The sequence below is a fragment of the Lycium ferocissimum genome, chromosome 1, assembly GCF_029784015.1.
Source record: "Lycium ferocissimum isolate CSIRO_LF1 chromosome 1, AGI_CSIRO_Lferr_CH_V1, whole genome shotgun sequence".
Taxonomy (NCBI): Eukaryota; Viridiplantae; Streptophyta; class Magnoliopsida; order Solanales; family Solanaceae; genus Lycium; species Lycium ferocissimum.
Window position 1 is genome coordinate 33,020,575 of NC_081342.1, and position 21,688 is coordinate 33,042,262.

At 37.2% G+C, this 21,688-nt stretch overlaps 1 pseudogene; it reads left to right on the plus strand.

The window, feature by feature from the left end:
* The first annotated feature begins 14,316 nt into the window (after positions 1-14,316).
* LOC132029836 (probable UDP-arabinopyranose mutase 1) lies at positions 14,317-17,024 on the plus strand (annotated as a pseudogene).
* Positions 17,025-21,688: the final 4,664 nt, after the last annotated feature.

A 21,688-nucleotide genomic window follows, 5' to 3' on the forward strand; every position in this document is an offset into this window, starting at 1 on the left:
GTGTGAGTCAGCGGGTTCGCTCGGCCCTAGGTAAGGGTCGGGTGCCCATCACACCCTATCGGATTAAGGGTGTGACAAATTAGTATCAGAGCGGTTCGTCCTAAGGGGTTGTGGCAAAGTCGTGTCCCAGGTAGAGTCCGTTTTTGTGGTGTGAAGCGCGCCACATTTATAAACGAGAGGCTACGGGCATCTAGGATGGTTACTCTTCTTTGACATTTTAGATCATGCGATAGAGCCAAGTCATAGGGAATGAGATTCCGTATGCTAACCTTTGATCTCGGCGGGGGGAAGGGCGAGTCAACCACGAAGAAAATGATTAGCGATATTGGAGGCTTCAAAGCACGCGAGTGTAGCGGGGCATGAAAGATCCATGTCGGATAAGATATGGAATTACGATTTTAATACAAGTTGAAGACTAAAAGGGAAAGTAAGTAAGAAAGCATAACGAGTGCCGTTTGAAATGGGCATATAAGGTATGTTCATTATTCTTGCACTAGTGATGATATTGGGAGCCCTGTGTGGCTGCGATATGATATGATATACGTATATATATATATATATATATATATATATATATATATATATATATATATATATATATATATATATATATATATATATATATATATATATATATATATATATATATATATATATATATATATATATGTTGGCCCCGCGAGGCATGGTTGGTATTTCGTGTACTGTTTTTAGATAGTAGTACTTAAAACTCGCCGAAATTTTTCTGGAAATAAAGAAGGAAATAAGAAGGGACTGAGTCAACGGCATAGTAATAGACCGTGACACGCGTGATTAAGGATCCAGGTGTCAGAAGTGACGGGACGCTAAAAGACTCGGATATAGAAAGGACGAAGAACGAGGTAAAATGGGAATAGAATCTAGAGGGCGATGACCGAGTAGTTGTAAGTAACGGTGATCGATGTGTATTCCTCGCCATTGAGACCTGGAAGTTTAGGACGAAAAGTAATCATATCCACAGGGGAAAAGCGAATACTGAGGACTAAAGAAGGGCTAAAATAGTAATTGTGTTATAAGGACGTTTCGAAATCCGTTAAGACTTTGACTGACTCTAAAATACGTGACAAAGGTGATGCGGTAGGGTGGACGCAGTTATACGAGCGTTAGAGTGTCGTATTCTGCCAGAGTTCGAAAGTTAAGCGTGCTAAAGCGAGAGAAATTCTGGGATGGGTGACCCCCTGGGAAGTTTTTTGAAAGCTCTACAAATTCAGAGGCAAGAAGTAAATGAGGAGTTAGAATGACTTAAGGATAGATTTGAGTCTGCGGAGTGAGCAGAAACCTTAAGAGGTCGCGCAGCACGGGGCGGACTAGACCAGTAAAAAGGAAAAAAAAAAGAAAAAAAAAAAGAAAAGATATAGATGGCACAAATGTTACAAGGCAAGTTGATGTTGTTTTGTCACACCCCAATCCTCTAGGGTGTGATGGGCACCCGACCCTTACTTAGGGCCGTGCGAACCCTCTTACTAACGTAACACTCGTAGCTATACTGGGCCTTTAGCCAAATCATGAATACATAGCGATAGTTTTTTTTTTTTCCGGAAAGGCAAACATGCTTTTCATACTTTTCCAATCAAACAAAAACTGCAACGTGTAATACTTTTAATACAATGCACAACAATACAACGGCTTATGGAGCCGCTCACGACTGACATCTTATACCCACGACACTGTCTGCAAAGTCTCTAACTGCGATCAGAAATCATAGCACATGTACGCTGACTCGGCAACTCTCCAGGGCGAATGGAGCTTGCCAACATTGCTGGGTCATCTTCTATAATGGCTCCTACTCGCTTGGCTGTACCTGCGCGGCATGAAACGCAGCCCCCGAAGAAAGGGGGTCAGTACGAGCAATGTACTGAGTATGTAAGGCATGAATAGTAGCATAGTAAAGAGATATAACGTATGAATAATAACATCTCAGACATTTAGAACTTGTCATGGGATAGAAGTAACTCCGTACATATGAATGCCTTCTTGGCAATTGCCATGTATGCTTAGACTTTTTTCGAAAAAACGGTGGTCCTTATTCACGTATGCAAACATAAACATTTCGGATAAACGGTATCCTTTAATCATCCGTACAGACGCCGAATACATCGGCTCTCCCTCCCCCCTTCCCCACAGTATCCCAACATGTCATACAATGCACATTCGGTGTTTCTTATTCTTGTACATAGAAAGCAGATACCTTTCAGAAAATAATACTTTTTACTCGCATTTACAGACGCCGAATTCATCGGCTCTCTCACCCCCCCTCCCCAACAGTGTCCCAAGTATATCATATTACATATATATATATATACATCACGTAAACAGACGCCGCGTACGGCTCTCCCATATCCCGCGTCCGGGCATCCCGCGTCCGGGATGGAATCCACCGAATCGGTGGATAACAGCTTGTTCTTCCCCATTCCCCATATACATATACATTCATCAATATCATGTATCATATACATTTATCGTATAAGCAATATGCATGAGATTCCAAGAAAAGTCATGTATCAACCGAGCGACACAAGGTCGGTAACATCCGATCGCATTATGGAATAATCGGGATCATCGTGTCCCACCTTGAGGAACGAGCATTATAAGGTGAGACCGTCAAGGAAATATAATACCAGTCATCACTTGGGCACGCAAAACAAATTTCGGTCAATCCGGTTCAAAGATAAGAAAGTTATGAGCGTTTGAAGTACAGAACCTTTAAAATAGTCATTATCCAAAAATAGCTTAACATTTCATATCGTCGTATTCATGGTAAAGACATATCCTTGGCATGTTCATCATAGACGTTTCTTCATATCGGGCATCATCATTGTCATCATAAAGCCATAGTCGTCGTTTTAGTCATAAAAACTATCAAAAACGTAAACTTGGATTTTGGAGAAAAATGAATATTTTTGAAAACATTTATAAACTTTTAAGAAGAAAATCATGCTTTGAAATCATAATTTCTAACTTTTGGAAACAAGGACGTTATGGGAGCATTCATAAAGTCGCAATGTATGATTCATGCCATAGAAAGAAAAGGGACGAGCCTTAACATACCTGCGCCGCGCCTTACTAGCTACGCTTATTCGTCCAACTTGTTAGTCTACATTCAAGAAGATCGACACTATCGTTAGATTCATCGACATATACTTGTCTTAACCTTTCAAGTACATTCACTTATGGTCCGCCGAAATTTCAGCATCTCCCCCCGTAAAATATACCACCCCGAGAATATGGCTCGGCCCAATTTATCCATTAACAACAATCCGAGAATTCAACTCGGCCAAACCAACAACAATGCCAACAATCTTACTAACAACATTCCATTCATATTCAATTCAATTCAATTCAATTCAATTTAATTCACATAATCTTTCAACAACTCAATCAACATCTTACTTTACCCGAAACCTTCCAATTCCACACAACCATGTATTTCATGATCATTCGTACGCATTAACTTCAACAACAACCTTCACTACACATTACATGATCCATATCGACAACGACTAGAATATCAAATTACATCAATTTACACTAACTTACCAAAACACCTATTTCAACCATAATCACTCCTTACATGTCTTCATGCATTTTCATCCATCTCTATACAATATAACAACAACATAACAATCAAACTACTAAAATAAAATTAATTCATCATTTCTACCCAACACCTACTCCATTCGGCCAACACCATGTATATACAACTACACTCCAACATGGATGATTTCATAATTTCCATTTTCATCACATAATTCTTAGCAACGACGACTAAAATAATAAGAAACATTGATTCATTTCTTGCATACCAAGCAGCCCCTACCCGGCCATTCCTCATTATTCATCATTCCATGAATTCCATTCATTTTCTACATATTACCACAACACACAAACATGTTGAGTACCATTGATTCATTACTCCAACACCACCTTACTTACACACTCATGCACGGCCAAACACACCATACATATATATTTCATGAATTCCATTTACTTCCACACACCACAACACAAGTAAACCCTTCACAACATATAAAAGGGGATTAAATCTTACCTTTCCTCTTCAACTTCTTCACTTGGCTAGAATGCGGAAACGACGAAACGGATGGCCTATCTCCCGAAACAATTATACCACGTTGTAAAGGACCTTCCATTTAGTAGGAAGACTAGGAGAAAATAATTTTCCTTGGTCAATTTCCCATGGCTCAATTTTGAGAGCCATGGCCGAAACTACTATATTCTCTCTTCATCTTCTCTTTTTTTTTTGTTCTAGCTCTCTTAAATTAAAAAGATGACCACATATATATACATATGTCTTCCACTACTTATCCATATTTATGCTTAGGTCCCTCAAGTTTGGTCACATGCCTCTCTTCTTTTTTCTAGATTTTTCTTCTCTTTTCTTGAAATTTCTTGAAAATGGACAAAAATGATCCTTTAGCTTCTCATGCAAGCTTTGGCCCATATTTTTTTTTTTTTTATCTACAACTAGCCCCCATTAAATAATGAAATGTGGACATATTTTTATGTCACATGGCCAACATGAATTTTTCATGAACTTCCAAGACTCTTATGAAATTCCCATTTTACCCTTTAGTCCTCCGCAATATTTTCCATGAACCCTTTTCCGCATTTTCCTTTTTACCCTTAACCTTTCTCATTATTTCCATACTACCAACGTCCGTAAATAATGCTCATAACCTACTAATGCATTAAAATAATTTTAGAACATAGTCTTGTCCTTAACTTCTCCCGACGTCCGCACGTACGAAGTACGGGTTATAACATCCTCCCCCCCTTTAGAACATTCGTCCTCGAATGTTCAATTGACCTTATGGGCGTCACAGTACTACGGGAGGGTTCCGTTTATAGTTGTTCCTTCCTTTATGCCCGTTTCTTATCCTTTGCCTCATTTTTCTTATATTCAAACTCCTTGACCTTTTCATGAGTCCTTGCTCCACGTCATATGTTTTCCTACTTCGCCATATCAATCATATCCCTATCCTTTCCGGACATTTCTTTTCCATTATGGTCTCGTCACCGCATCTTAGCGAAAGCCATGTCTTGGTACGCAATCTTTACTTAACTATCGCTATAGGCTACTTCCTTACTCTCATATCCATCTCTTGGTACACTCATTGTTACTTCGTTTCTACTTTTCTCCCAGTATTCTTGCGACACACCGACATATTTTTGTACTTCGATTCCAAGCTAATAGATTTCCTTTTCGGTACTTGATAGTGTTGCGATTCCTTTTTAGGTCTAATATAATATGGTCTCCCCCTTTTGGGGCTCCTTATATGCTAACCGCACTTTCTAGTACCTTCGTTTATCTTGCTATTTCTTCATACGGGTCTCCAAAGCTCGTGAACTATTCCTTTCTAACACATAGATCTCTTTTCCTAGATCTATCTCATCCTTTTTCCACGCCTATGGTAACCATATTAGTATAACCATTCATTTACTCCTTCATATATCTTTCAAGGTCAAAGTCTTCCTTGCATTGTCGCTAGGCTTAATCATGTTTTTCTTATCCATATCTCTTCCTATCTTAGTTACTATTCTTTAGTCTTGCTTATCAAAATCGGTCCTTCAAACCCCGTACACTCCTTTCTTGTTTCCTTTTATCACTTTCTATTCCTTTTTACATGTCTACTTTGAGTCCTTACCCAAATAATCTCGCGCTTTGCCCCATTAATTTCTCTCGGAGCCTCCTTTCGAGGTTTCTTACTTTTCGCCTTCCTTCAACACTTTGTTCTCTTTGTTTTCTACTAACACACTCTCTTTCCTTCCCAACTATCACCACATTAGACCCTCCAGCCTTAGTCCATAACAAAATAATGACAGCTTTCCTTATAGCACTTATACCGTCCACTTTCGCTGTCACTTGGGCTTCGATTCCCTCACTTGACTAATGCCTTCCTTACCGTAGCGCCGATTGCTGGGACTCCCATATCTATCAATATAATCATATGTAAAATATTCTACACATTCATGTATATATATATATACATTATTCACTAACCCACAAAATACTTTCAAACATTGTTCAAGCCTATCCGACTTTTCCGGTTGGATACACTTTTGTCTCCTCACCGAGCTAGTCCGCTTCGTCTCACGCAACCTCTTAAGGTTTCTAGCCATTCCATACACTCACAGGTTTTCCTTAGGTTACTTTAATCTCTCATTCGTCTCTTATACTTAAATTTATGGAATTCCTTCATACTTCCCAGGGGGGTCACCCATCCTCCCACCTTAGCACGCTTAACCTCGAAACTCTGGTGGTATTCGGTGCCTTAATGCCGATATAATCGCGTCCACTTTCTCATATGACCTTTATTACATGGTTTAAAGTCAGTCGAGGCCTCACAGCTTCCGAAACATTTTCGTAATACGTCCTTTCTTTTACATTTACCGTTTTACCCTTTTTCTCTTCTCGATATCCACACTACTGCCCGTGCGCGGACTATTCTCTGTCGGCTCCCCGCTCCACGTAACGGAACAAATATATCATCCGGTCTTACCTCTTTCGACTTCCATATCGTCATCCCCTCGCCCTTTTTTCCGCCGATGCGGGCGCCTGCGGAATTCCACGATTAGTATAAGGAATCTTATTTCCTATGACTTGGCTCTATCGCACGATCTCGCGGACGAAAGAAGTTCACCATTCCTAGATGCCCGCGACCTCACCTCCTGTTTATAAATGTGGCCGCTTCACACCCATAAACAGGACTCTACCCACACGACTTTGCGTACATCCCTTAGACCGACCTGCTCGATACCACTTTGTCACACCCCGATCTCACTAGGGTGTGATGGGCACCCGACCCCATTACTCGGGCCGAGCGAACCCTCTACTAACTCACTCGTAGCTTGGGCCTTTAGCCAAATCATTTTTTTTTTTTTTTTTCCTTTAAACAAACATACTTAATAAGATTATTCATACGTAATAAGACTCTTTCGTTGCTTTTAAATCAAATAAAATATATAGTTATAATAACTCATATCGGCTATGATACAAACTGGCTCCCAAAAACCCGACTGCATGCAAAAGTCTCTAACTTTACTGAAACATCATGGCATAGTATGCTCGGCAACACTCGGAATGAAGTGGAGTTTGCCAATCCCGGCGGAATGTCTCCTGTCCCAGATGCAGGTGTGCCACACGCGGCATGAAACGCGGCCCCAGAAGAGGGGTCGATGCGAGGCATTGTACTGAGTATGTAAGGCATGAACAGTAACATAATAAGAGATGTAGAGCATATCACGTGAAAATTATCACGTACGTATGAGACATATCGTAATGTAAAGTTGTAGCTGTACATGTGGAACATATCATGTAGAGCGCAAGTATATAAAGCATATCGTGTGAAGTCAGAATCACCGTAGCATAGTGCCTCTTAAGGCGGAATCATGCATGCTTAATGCGCGGAACGTGCTTGCCCGATCCATATGCCATCTTTGCGGAACGTACGGCCGTCCATTTGTATATACATGTACGTATTCTTTCTTTGAAAACATCTCATTTTCATATATATATATATATATAGAACATACCATATTCTTGCCGAACAGCGTCGGCTCGGTCCATTTAACCACTTATCAGCGTCAGGACGATATCATATCATTCTCCAACGATCAGGTGGTCGTGCGCCTATAGCGCCTCTTTTTCCCTCATCTCTCCCATATACATATACCTATCGTATACTTATACATGTATCGTATAAGTATATGCATGCAGGGGAGCCGAAGAAAAGCTATAACTCTATCGGAGTGACGTAAGGCCAGTAACCTCCGATTATACTATGGAATAACCATGGATCGTCATGTCTCCCTCGAGGAACGATTATTTAAGGTGAGACTATCAACAAGGCAGCATCACAGGAACATAGAACATGTCATGTCATCATGCACTTGAACCTTTAAAATAGTCATTATTCGAAAATAGCTTAACATTTTCATATCGTCGTATTCATGGTAAGAACATATCCTTGACATATTCATCATAGACGTCTTCTTATATCGGCATCATCATTGTCGTCATAAAATCATAGTCGTCGTTTTAGTCATGAAAACTATCAAAACGTAAAACTTAGATTTTGGAGAAAAATGAATATTTTTGAAAACATTTATAACTTTTAAGAAGAAAATCATGTTTGAAATCATAAATTCTAACTTTTGAAAATAAGGTCGTTATGGGAGCATTTATAACATTTCATTATATGATTCATGCCATAGAAAGAAAAGGGATTAGCCTTAACATACCTTACGTCGCCTTACTAGCTGCCTTATCCATCCAAGCTTGGTTCCGCTAGTCTACATTCAAGAGAGTACTGCAACCATTAGATTCATTGACACATACTTGTTGTAACCTTTCAAGTAAATTCATTTATGGTCTGCCAAAATTTTACGTGAGCATCTCCCCTATGAATATACCACCCCCCTGGATCATGGCTTACTTTAATCATCAACAACAACAATAATCCGAATTCAACTCGGCCAAACCATCAACAATACCAACAATTATCCTAACAATACTTCATAACCAATTCATTCAATTCAATTCGTTCAATTAGCATAATATTTCAACAATCAATCGACATACTACTTCACCGAAACCTTCAAATTTAACAACAACCATACATTTCATTATCATCTATATTCATTAACTTCAACCTCATTCTTCATTCACATTCACATAATCCATAACGACAACAACTAGAATGTCAATCACATTAATTTACACTAACCTACCAAAACACCTATTTCAACCATAATCTCTCCTTACATGTCTTCATGCATTTTTACTCATTTATCTCATTCCAACAACAACAAACATATTTTCCTCTTTCAAATTCCATCACCTTAATTCATCATTTCAATCCTCAAACATTTAATTCTTATTTTACATTGTAGAATCTACCATAACAACAATTACATATTCCAAATAAAATCAATTTATCACACACTTTCCATTAACTACACTTGATTCATTTCTTGCATACACATATGCATATTTTTCATGAATTTTCCATCCATTTCTATACATTGCAACCACAACACACACCACATGAAATCAAGTCAATCTTACATGAAAATAACACACACACACACGGCTCAATCACACATACACCAAACACACCATACTATATAACATTTATGATTTCCATGATTTTTCACCCATTTCACACACAAACACAACCATGCATAACACAACATAAGATTGGATACATACCTTTTTTCCTTCAACTTCTTCACTTAGCTAGAATTGGTAGGTCATCCAATAAATGCTTGGCCTTGCTCTAAACAATTATCCATGTTGTTAAGGACCTTCCATTAGTAGGAAACTAGGAGAAAATAATTTTTTTGATCACTATTTCAAGGGGCCAATTTTGAGCCCCTTAGCCGTGACCCTATATCTCTCTTCACCTTCTTTTCTTTTTTTTTCTTTCCTCTTTCCTTCAATTAAAAAGATGATCACATATATATACGTGTGTCTTCCACTACTTATCCATATTTATGCTTAGGTCCCTCAAAGTTTGGTCACATGCCCTCTTTCTTCTTCTTTTCTAGATTTTTCTTCTCTTTTCTTGAAATTTCTTAAAATGGACAAAAATGATCCTTTAGCTTCTCATGCAAGCTTTAGCCCATTTTTTTTTATATTCTACAACTAGCCCCATTAAATAATGAAATATAGACATATTTTTATGTCACATGCCAACATGAATTTTTCATGAACTTCCAAGACTCTTGTGAAATTCCCATTTTACCCTAGCCTTTCCACATTATTCCCATGATGCCACTTTGCGAATTTCCTCCTTTCTTTTTTTCACTTCCCTCAACCTTTCTCAATTTTCTATATCCACAAGATTCCTAAATATCTATAACCACTCGTGCATTAAAATAATTCTTGAAAATAATCTTGTCCTTAACTTCTCACCATTGTCTCGCAATTTCCGAACGCACGAAATACGGGCTATAACATAAACATCTTCCGATTATTTATTCAGATTTTACAAATTAAACTAATGCAAGCCCTGAGAATGTTCAAAAACTATGGATAGAAATAGATCTTCAGACGACTTCACACGAATGTCGTCAAATTATAACCCAAGATAAATTATTCAAGAGTCTCTTCTGATTACTCAATAAAATCATTCAATCATGAGCTAAATCAGATTTATATTAAGATAATTCATAAAACACTTTCTCTGCCGATTAAAGCATTGAAGAATATCTCAACAATCAAGTAAAACTACTATCCATGAATTCAAGACTAATGAAAAGCCCTATGAACATATGCAAGAAAACGTTAAGGGTTTAGTCTCAAGGAAAACGTCTCTCTAATATTTTCCTCTTTTGGTTCAACCAATAACTGAAGAAGCTCTTTCGATTACTTAGAAGAATCACCAATTAAAACCAAACAAAATAATATAAAGTTATTCACCAAACTATTATTCTTTGGATTAAATAAAATAGTAATTAACTTCGCAATTAAAATCAAAATCCTGTTAACGAATTCAAGTAATAAAACAAGAATCGAATCTAAAAACGTCAATCAATACATCATGTCTATCAAAACCCTATAAGAAAACTACTCCATAATAGAATAAAAGAACATAGAAGAAATAGAAGTAGAAAACATTACAACCGACGATTGATCCAAACTTTCGTAATAAATCGAATCGAATAGTGATGGAAAGTAACTAACTCGGCCGTCAAATCCTCTTCTACGCTGCTCCCATGCTTCCTTGGTCAAAAGTCCTTTCAAAAACGTGTTTTTCATGTATTTATAGAATATCCCCAAAGTGCCCGGACCAAAATACCCTTAAAAAATCGGAAAAACAGAAACAACCCGAAATTGGCCTACCTCCCCGCGGTGTGCCCTGCGGTAGGCCAAATATTCTGCTGCCTCATTTTTCATTTGTTTTCTTCACTTTTTAGCATGCATAACTGGTCCTCGAACCTCGAACTCTTCTCGATTTATTTGTTGGACTTCTACTCAGACTTTAAAGTCCTAAAACCTCTATTTAAGCTCCAAAAATGTTCGTTTACTCGAGAACAAGTCCTACAAGAGAAAACACACGTAATGAGTGTAAAATACTACATTATAGCTCAAATAAAATTAAAGTATAGTCAATAAAGATTTGAAATAAGGCTAAAAATACATGATTCTAGCCTATCATCAATTCTTAATCATGGAATTAAATTTTCCACTGACGAAACACCCTTTGTGCTGATCATTGGGTGAAAAAATTTCGTCCTCAATCTTTTCCATCTTATAATTCTTATCATTTATGTAAGCACAAGCCCCTAGTTCCTCTTTATCAATGTCCAAATCAGTTTTTCCGACTTTTGGATCAGAAGAACCTTCTCTAATTTCTAGTGTTAGGAGATTGACAAATAGATCATCCATTTGTATTGTGCTTATCTCACACACTTCGCTAATGCTCATGCTCTTGTATTCTATGAAGGAGGACGACTTCTCAGAATTTTCATGACTAAGTCTTTAGTAGGAAAAACCTTACCAAGTGCCATGAGATTGCTGGTATGTCGATGAATCTGGAGAACATGTCCCTGATTGAATCCTTTTCACCCTTTGCAAATAGCTCATTTATATTCAATCTCAGTCGGCTTTCTTGAGACATACCTTCATGAGTCTGTGCCAGAAGGTCCCAAATCTTCTTGGCACTGGATCATCCTGAGACTCTGTTGTACTCATCTCTTCCTAGACCACAATGTCGAATGCTGACTGGCTTAGCATTTAGTTCCATCATTGTAAAGTCTTTAGCCACTAATTCTTTTTCAGTTTTGGGCCTTCTTGTTCCATTATGCATGGTCTTCATGGGGATCAGTATCGATATGATTATCCATAGATTATAGTCCAAATCCATTAGGTAGGTCTGCATTCATTTCTTCCATAAGAGATAGTGCTCAATTTTGAACAATGGTGGCCTGTAGATTGATTCACCTTTGCTTTGTCCAATTTCTGTTATCCTGTTTGTTATGATCTTCTCTTAAGGTGTTCGCCTCTTAAAGAGAACCTGCTCAGATGCCAATTGTTAATTAGCACAATCTAATTGTCTATCCTATTATATACCAGATTTTTGCTTGTAGGATAGAACACGTTACTCTACCTGTTCCAAGCTAGCATTTGCGGAATAATAAAGAACAGTAAAGTAAGGACACAACAATTTTTACGTGGAACCACCCGGCTCACAAGGGTGAAAAAACCATGATCTACACCTCTGTAGGATTTTTCCCAAACTACAATGTGAGCCTTTGCAAATTCAAGTTATAAACTCTGTAACCTAGGAACTAAACTCTAATTCCTATCTCAATAATCTCCCTAGACTATTGAGCCCACTCCAAGTTATTCCAACTTGAAGTTGAATTTGACTAATTGTTTATACCTACAATATTTGCTTTTAGGAAAGTCGAAAAGGTACAACTCGATGAACCAACCTAATACACAAATCTAGACTCAAGAACTGTAACACATAAATTCTATGAAATAATTTCTTTAATCTTCTTCGTAGTATCAGGGTCGCACTTCTGTAATCAAACTCTCTCAATTTGGTTTGACAGGGTTTGCTCAATTTATGTTTTTCTCTCTTTGTGAGTGCGCAAAACTTCTTCATGGCATGACTTGAATATTTATCGGTTGATCTCAATACCTACAAGGTAAGGCTCATTATAAGAGTTAGGGTTTGAGTTGACTTGGGATTCTTGCTTTCACAAGTCTTCAATGTCCTTGTAGAAGTCTGAAGTATCTCGATAGTTATGGCAATAAATCCAGCAAACTTGTGTGCCAAGTCTTTACCATAAAACACAAATCCCACTCGTAGTAGGACTGTGAGCTGGATCATGTTTCTTAGACCTGGTTCAAGCACCTGGTTCTTCCTTCTCTGAATCTCCTCACTGTCTGAGATAGAACATGTCAATTGACCTGTTTCATTCACTCTTGTCCTGCATATGTCTCTGATCTATTCACTGCACTTGTCTCTGTGTTGAACATGTTTGCAGACCTGGTTCATGTGTTTTGTCTGCAACTATCTAGAATAGATCATGTCTGCAAACCTGGTTCATTTTCTGCGTCTAGATTATTTGCTTTATCTCAACCATCTGTCTCTAAACCTGATTTACTAACCTTGTTCATTTATTAAAACTATATTAAAACTAGCTATATTGATACAATGTAATCAAAAGTTTCATGTTCTTATTTCTCGTTTTGGAGTTCCGAAAGATCCAAAAATCAAATATCCTTTCTCTTTTCCAATCAGAAGCAAAAATTCTTTTAAATGGGTAAACAAAAAATGTTTATTTTGTTTAATTTACATAAATTTCATCTATATAAAATTCAATATAGATGATATTATATATATATATATATATATATATATATATATATATATATATATATATATATATATATATATATATATATATATATATTTTCAATTTCACTCTTATTATTTTACCCACAACTAAAGTCATATTATGCTCCGTTTAGTCTAATTTTACTATTCTATCTCTCCTTTTCTTTTTCTAGCTTCTAATTTTATGGCTTTTGAAACCATGGAGCTTCGGAATACTATCTATATTACTTTATATCCTAATAGATTTGAAACCAGAGAGGATTCTAAAAGTTTTCCATATTTTTGCAAGTTAAAAAGCTTTAAATATTTCTTCTCATCAGAGAGTACTCTAATTATCATTCTATCAAGAGATGCATTCTACCAAAAGATGCATCTCTATAAATTAAGACTTAGTAAAGTTGAACATCTTGATTTGATTTGTTTCTATAGTTGACTCAAGCAAATTGGTAAGTTAATTAATATAGTACAAATGTCTACAATATAAAGAATGGTTAGTAAAAGAGCTGACCATTTCTTACATGGAAAGCAAATCAAAAGCATACCATAAGACACATAGTCATAGATAAGAAATACTTCTGAGATTTAATCAAAATTAAGTTCAAAGTAACAACTTTAAGATTTTATTACCATCTGAAGATTATACTTCCCCCTATAAATAATTATTATAGATAAGACACATAGTCATAGATAAGAAATACTTCTGAGATTTAATCAAAATTAAGTTCAAAGTAACAACTTTAAGATTTTATTACCATCTGAAGATTATACTTCCCCCTATAAATAATTATTACAGATAAGACACATAGTCATAGATAAGAAATACTTCAGAGATTTAATCAAAATTAAGTTTAAAGTAACAACTTTAAGAATTTATTACCATATGAAGATTATACTCCCCCCTATAAATCATTATACTTGCAACTTAGGGAAAAGAACACCATCTGATAAGATAGAAGAAAATGGCTCCAATACTGAAGGGTGAGGTAGACACAGTGATTCCAACCATAAGAAGCTTGGACTTCTTGGAGAATTGGAGGTCATTCTTTGAGCCATACCATTTGATCATTATCCAAGATGGAGATCCCACCAAGGTGATTAAGGTCCCTGAGGGCTTCAACTATGAGCTCTATAATCGCAATGACATCAACCGGATTCTTGGTCCTAAGGTCAATTGCATCTCGTTCAAGGATGGTGCCTGTCGTTGCTTCGGATTCTTGGTTTCCAAGAAGAAGTTCATCTACACAATTGATGATGATTGCATTGTAAGTACCACCACTTTCTCTTATTGTTGCATACATGTCGCTTTATTTGTGAAATGAGATTGAGTTTTTCTTTTGATGAAGGTGGCAAAGGATCCAAATGGGGAAGACCTAGATACGTTAGCACAACATCTTGAAAATCTGACAAACCATCGACACCCTACTTCTTCAACACTCTGTATGATCCTTATAGAGAAGGTGCTGATTTCGTTCGAGGGTATCCATTTACCTTGAGGGAAGGTGTGCAAACAACCATCTCTCATGGCACTTTGGCTTAACATCCCTGATTATGATGCCCCCACACAGCTCGTCAAGCCTCTGGATCGTAATAAAAGGTTGGTTCAATATAGCTTCTACCTTTTTATAGTTCCTGTCATATCTAACTGACGGAGTTCGGTAAATATTGGCGGGGACCAAATTGTTCAGTGCATACTTAAGGGGCTATTTTGAACCTACCCTCAAACATAAGGGAACATTTTGTTATTTTCTCCGTACTTTTCACTCAACATAATATTCACTCAACATAATATCTTTCTAGTATTGGCTCAAACAGGTATGTGGATGCTGTGATGACAATCCCCAAAAGGACTCTCTATCCCATGTGCGCTATGAACCTTGCATTTAACAGAGAACTCGTTGGCCCTGCTATGCAGGGGCGGACCCACCTGGAAGAGTGGGGGACACGTGCCCCCGTAACTACTTCAAAAAAACCCTATATACATATATTTATACCTTGAAAAACTATCATATATTTTAAAATGATCCCTCAAACATAATTGCTAAAGTAGTTCAGTTGGTAGGAGTCCCCCAGCGTTGATGCTAACTGGTCGTGAGCCAAGTTAGAATCTCGGCTCCTACAATTATTATTTTTTAAAAATTTGTGCAGTAAACTGTTGTACAAACTTGTGTTTAATGCAGATTTTTATTTTATTTTTTATTTTTTTATTTTTATCTTTTTCATTAAATCCCTCCTCTCAAAAGCTCCAAATTCCAAAAGATCTTTTCCCACTTCCCACTCATCTTTTCCTAACATAATAAGCAAAAAGAAACTCCTTTGGCTCTTTCCATTCTCGAACCCTTCTTCCATTATCAAGTTTTCTCACAAATCACTAAGTTAGGAACGTCACCCATAGTCGAATCTATTGTCGATATTCATTAATTTCTCTAGGCAATCGATTAGAGCTAACGATTGGACTTCTCTTCGGTAAAGCTTTCCTTCTTTTTTTAGTGATCAATATAGATTACTTATTATATAAGTATACAATAGTATTTAATTTCTAGGAATTGAGGAATACATAACTTTATAGATTTAATTTAATTAAAAATTGTATTATCTTATACTAAGTCCTAAAATCTTATCATATTCTTAAATTTGGAATTTTGTACAATCAACTTAATGCCTTGAAAACTCAAGTTGTTTTTATTTTTCAAGCGTCGAATTCAAGTATGAGTTGATGATATACTTTTGTTAAATTAGTACCAAATTAATTATATTTGATAATATTGAAGTTTGTACTTCGCTATTTTAATCGATAAGTTTTCTAAGAGTCGCACGCCTAACTTTGTCGCTAGTAATTGGCGTACTAAAGATAATGGTGCCCCCGTTGCGCTCAAATCCTAGGTACGCCTCTGCTGCTATGTATTTTGGGATTATGGGTGATGGCCAACCTATTGGCAGATATGATGATATGTGGGCTTGTTGGTGTTCCAAAGTATGACGATATCTGTTTCTTGATTGTTTTAATTTGAGACCACATGATGTTTAAACAAACATTCGTTTTGTTTAACGTGAAATGTTTAAAATGCTGGTGGTTTGTGATCATTTAGGTTATGGTGTGAAGACGGGCCTGCCATACCCATGGCACAGTAAGGCTAGCAATCCATTTGTGAATTTGAAGAAGGAATTCAAGGGGTTGTTTTGGCAAGAAGATATGATTCCCTTCTTCCAATCTGTTACCTTACCAAAGGAATGCACCAATGCTGAACGATGTTATCTCGAGCTCGCCAAGCAGGCCGAGGAAAAGCTTGGTCCAATTGATCCCTATTTTCACAATCTTGCTGATGCTATGGTCACCTGGATTGAGGCTTGGGAAGAATTCAACACACCAGCAAAGGCCAACACTGAATCTGCTTAGACGCCAATTTTGTTTCGTTTCATGATGAATCTCGAAACTTTATTATTATCGCTTTCATTCAGTTATGTTTTTATGTTTTCTTATGAGTTGCCCCTTTCAACAGCATCATGTTAGTTGCAGCCATATATGTTTACTTCTTCTGTTTGCTTAAGAAATAAACATTGGATTTCATTTTTATGTCTTGGCATTGATACGTCATATATAGCATTATTTCATAGTGTCTTGTGTGTACTGACTAAACAAATTGAGTTGTCACAAAATTTCCTAACCATTTCCGAACAACAAAATATGCGAGTTTAATAAGGACTCACCATTCATTGTATTCTTAACAAGTTGAAAAATTGAAAACGAACCACAATCATAATAAAGGCTCATGTTGGGAGTGGAATAACGAACCACACTCCCAATCCCCTCGAGATTCATCCCAACCATCCAACTAAGTCATAAATCCGGACCTAAGAAAATTTTCAAACCTCGAATCCGAGTTGGTTAACCCCATATGTTGACTTTGGTCAAATCTTTTCCTTAATTTAACTTACGAACTTGAAATTTTAGTTTTTCTTCTCCGATACTCACCCGATTGCCTCGCGAACTGCGCCACCTATCCCCGCAAGTCAAAAACACCATTTTAAAGCTAAACATGCCTATTCCCATAGGATTCAATCGCCACGGGTAACTTCCCACACTTGACCTAAAGCCAATAGCCGTTTCCTTGAAGAACCTCAAACCGGGAAGGGTCATTTAGGGGAAAGGGGTCCTAAAACTCAAAATGATCAGGCGGGTCGTTACAGTAACGACAGTAAAAAAAAAAAGCTAAACACAGCAAATGAAGCAATAATAATAGTAAGAAAGAATAAGATACTACGTAAATACTATATAGTTACTAAATAAGGAGAAGATGAGTAGAGGAGACTAGCATCCTGCTCTCCCACATACGAGTACGACAACACTCGGCTACCTGCTACCCTTCTACCCTAATCCTCGACCTCCATACATTCTTATCTAGGGTCATGTCCTCATTAAGCTAAAGATGAGACATAACTTGTATAATCACCCCTTCCCCTCCACCACCCCCCCCCCCCCCCCCAACCCTCAGTTTTTGTTAAGTGAACTCATATTTTTTTAAAAAGGTCACATGATAAAAAATACTCCCTCTGTCCCAATTTATGTGATACATTTTACTTTTTAGTCCGTCCCAAAAAGAATGATACATTTCTGTATTTGGAAATAGTTTAATTTAAAACTTCTCTTTTATCCTTAATGAAATGATATACAGTCATACATGGCTTATTTTAGAATACAAGTTTTAAAATTCTTCCATTCTTTCTTAAACTCTATACCTAGTCAAACTATAACACATAAATTGAGACGGAGGGAGTAACAATTATAACCGACAATAAAATAAAATCTCCCTCTTTTGAATAACTTTCGTCATGTGATTTTGAATATTCTTCTTCATCTCTACTTAAGAAGATCTAATAAGACATCATCAAATCGTCTTAAGTAATATATTCTCTTATTAACTGTCACACCCCTACTTGACGGGGCATGATGGGCACCCGACCCTTACTTAGGGCCGAGCGAACCCGCTGATCCTCGTGATACTCATAATCTTACTGGACTCTTAAATCATGAAATGAATGCATAATGGAAGCTTTTCAAAGAACAACATGCTTTTCGTCTTTCTCAAATCAAGTAAAATCTGTAATCATATGAAATCTGTAACATAATGCATAATGATACATCGGCTTACAGAGCCGCTTACAAAACTGACATGCTATATACGTGACTCTGTCTGCAAAGTCTCTAACATAAACCAAGATACCATAACATAGATACTCTGACTCGGCAGCACTCCGGAAGGAAATGGAGCTCGCCAATCCAGCTGGAACATCTTCTACTCATCTGTATACACCTACGTGGCATGAAACGCAGCCCCCGAGGAAAGGAGGTCAGTACGGAATATGTACTAAGCATGTCAAACATTAAGTATAGTAAACGAATAAATCGTACTGAAATAAGGAGTATAGAGAGTTAGTACAGTAACCAGAAAACCACAAGGCTTGCCTTTGAAACATAAATCATGCATGTCAATATCATATCCAATTCATTATGGGACTTAGAACATAAGTGAATAATCATCTTGTACATATGCATATATAACGTGTCCCGGCCCTCTAGTGAGGGACTCGGTGAATAGAATCATCATATGCCATCCTGGCCGCCATCCCCATATCATCACATCATCATGTCATCATATCATCATGTCATCATATCATCATGTCATCATATATATATACCGTACCTGGCCCTCTAGTGAGGGACTCGGTGAACAATGCAGTGAAACGGTGCACGAATACATACCCGGCCCGGGACTCGGTGAAAGAAGTATTAACGGCATGCACGAGCAGAGTAGTGAGAAACCATATGCATATAAATCATCTTTTAAGACTCAATAGATAAGTAGACAAATCAACGCTCGAGTATCAAACGATAGTCATGTTAAGTCCGTTCTAAATGCCATTAGGACTACGTTAAAGAGAGTCTTAGGGATCATAGACATGTATCAAACCAATCCGAGCCCGCCTATGAAAGTTACGAGCATTACTCATTATGGAATCTTCTACGAACCTATCAAAGCGATCCGAGCCCATTTATGAAAGTTAGGGACCTTATTCGACATAGAATCCTTTAGGAACAAAACTTTTTATGCAACATTTACTATCCAATCACACAAACGACACAAGGATCATAGCTCGACTATATTAGGAATGCTAACATCAAGAAGTGAATAAGAATCGTAGACATGCTCGGATCTTAAGAATAGAGTTACCCCAAGGCTCGTATCATATCTTACTTACATCTAAGACATGCCAAAAGAAAGAAAGGGTAAGCTTTACATACATTCCACCTCTTATTAGCTACGCTTATTCGTCCCCGTAAGCCTACACTTAAAAGGATTCACACTAACGTTAGACTCTTTATCGCACACTTGTTCCAAATTTCAAATCAAACTACTCTATTCTACACAAAATCGGGCAGCATCTCCCCCGTTTATATGCCTAGCCCAAAATTACGATTCAGCAACCAATCATCAACAACAATAATACCAACATCAACAACACTATTATTCATACCAACATATTCCATAAACATCCCACACGACGTTTTTCAACATACAACAACAATACGCACTTTCTTCCATCCCAATCAAGGAGGATAATCTCATCAACACGCCAACAATGTTAGTTACCATTTTTGTATGCATAAATCAGTCCATCCACACGGCCACAACACGTTCAAAACAGCCCATAAACACAACAACTACAATACAACACTCTATGACCTTTTCTCCATAACTAGTTTCATTTATTAAGGCTTGCTAGACCTTCAAATAAACTCAACGTAAAAGATGGGATAAATAACATACCTTATACTTGAAAAAAACTCAGCCACATTAACTTTTTCCAACACCAAGCTTAAGTAGAAGCAAGAACAATCACCTTTCACGGACTAGTTTGGCGTAATCTTGTCAAATTCTTGATTTATCGGACTATAATGCTTGGGGGAGGTGTAGAGAATTTTCTAAGACCCTTTGGAATGTTATTATGCTGAAAAAACGGGGTTGATGGGGTTATTTATACCTCTCCTAGGTCGGTTTCACCGACCTTCTCACGTGGGGCCCGCGGAGCCATTTGGCAGCTTAGGGTCTTGCTCTTAAAATGGCCATAACTCTTGATTCTGACATTGTGTGAGGGCCCACGACCTATGGTTGGAAAGCTCCTTCGATTATCTACAACTTTTATGCTTGGTGTTTTTCCAAATTTCAAACTTATAATGTCGTTTTTTCCCCTCCTAGTCAAATCATCCGAAAACGTTTCCTTAAATCGTCCTTTTGGAGGGCTTATGTCCATATTTGGCTTATAGGTCCTTCTTGACTTGCTCAACTTTCCATGTACTACTTGTACCACTTATAATATATCCTTTACAAAATCCCGACATGTGGGCCCCACCTTAACTCATGGTTCGAGGGCTATCATCGAGTGATCATGTTAACCGATTTACTCCATACACTCTCCAAATGTCATATATATGTTCTTATGCTCGATAACATAATCTTCATCCATAATCCTTGTGTAACTCGCTCTCCCCGAGCTCATACTAGCAAGCCGTCCCACGGCCTTGATAACGCGAAATTTTCCAAGGTGTAACATTAACACTACTAATTGTACCATTTATTCAATATGATCAATCATAAGCTTGCTTAGTTTTGCATAACGTCCATTTTGTTGATATGTTAGATCCTTTATGTGCAACATTCACTCAAGTATAACTTCGGTGAATTTTACAATATGTTCCATATAACTATTTCTTCACCTTATCTATTGCTTACGAACGATGTGATCAACCATAAGCTTGTTTATTTCTTCACTAGTGGAAAGAATTTTTTTTTTTTTTCTCTATTAAGATTTGAATTTGGATTTTAATGAATTTTTATTTTACTTTATTAGGAGTGACAATTAAGTGACACACATATGCTCTGACTTTCTATGAAAAAGAAAGCTCACGCACAAAAATATACATCTTTTTAATGAAGGAGAAAATATAATATGTAAGAAATATGTGAGCTAATCATTTTTTCAAAGTGGAATCCATCTCAATAAAGAAATAAATTTTAAAAAGGATGCATCATAGCTGGAGGTCTGTTAACGGATTGGGAGCATAACTGGACCAATTTGCTTATGGAAAGGCGTTTTTGTCCTAGTTCTAATAGTTCATGCGTATGTTTAGACCAAAAATCAAACGGAGAGCATTTTTCGACCTTATCTTAAATTACGTTACCAGCAAACTCGACATTGCTTATTGTAGAAAACAGAAAACG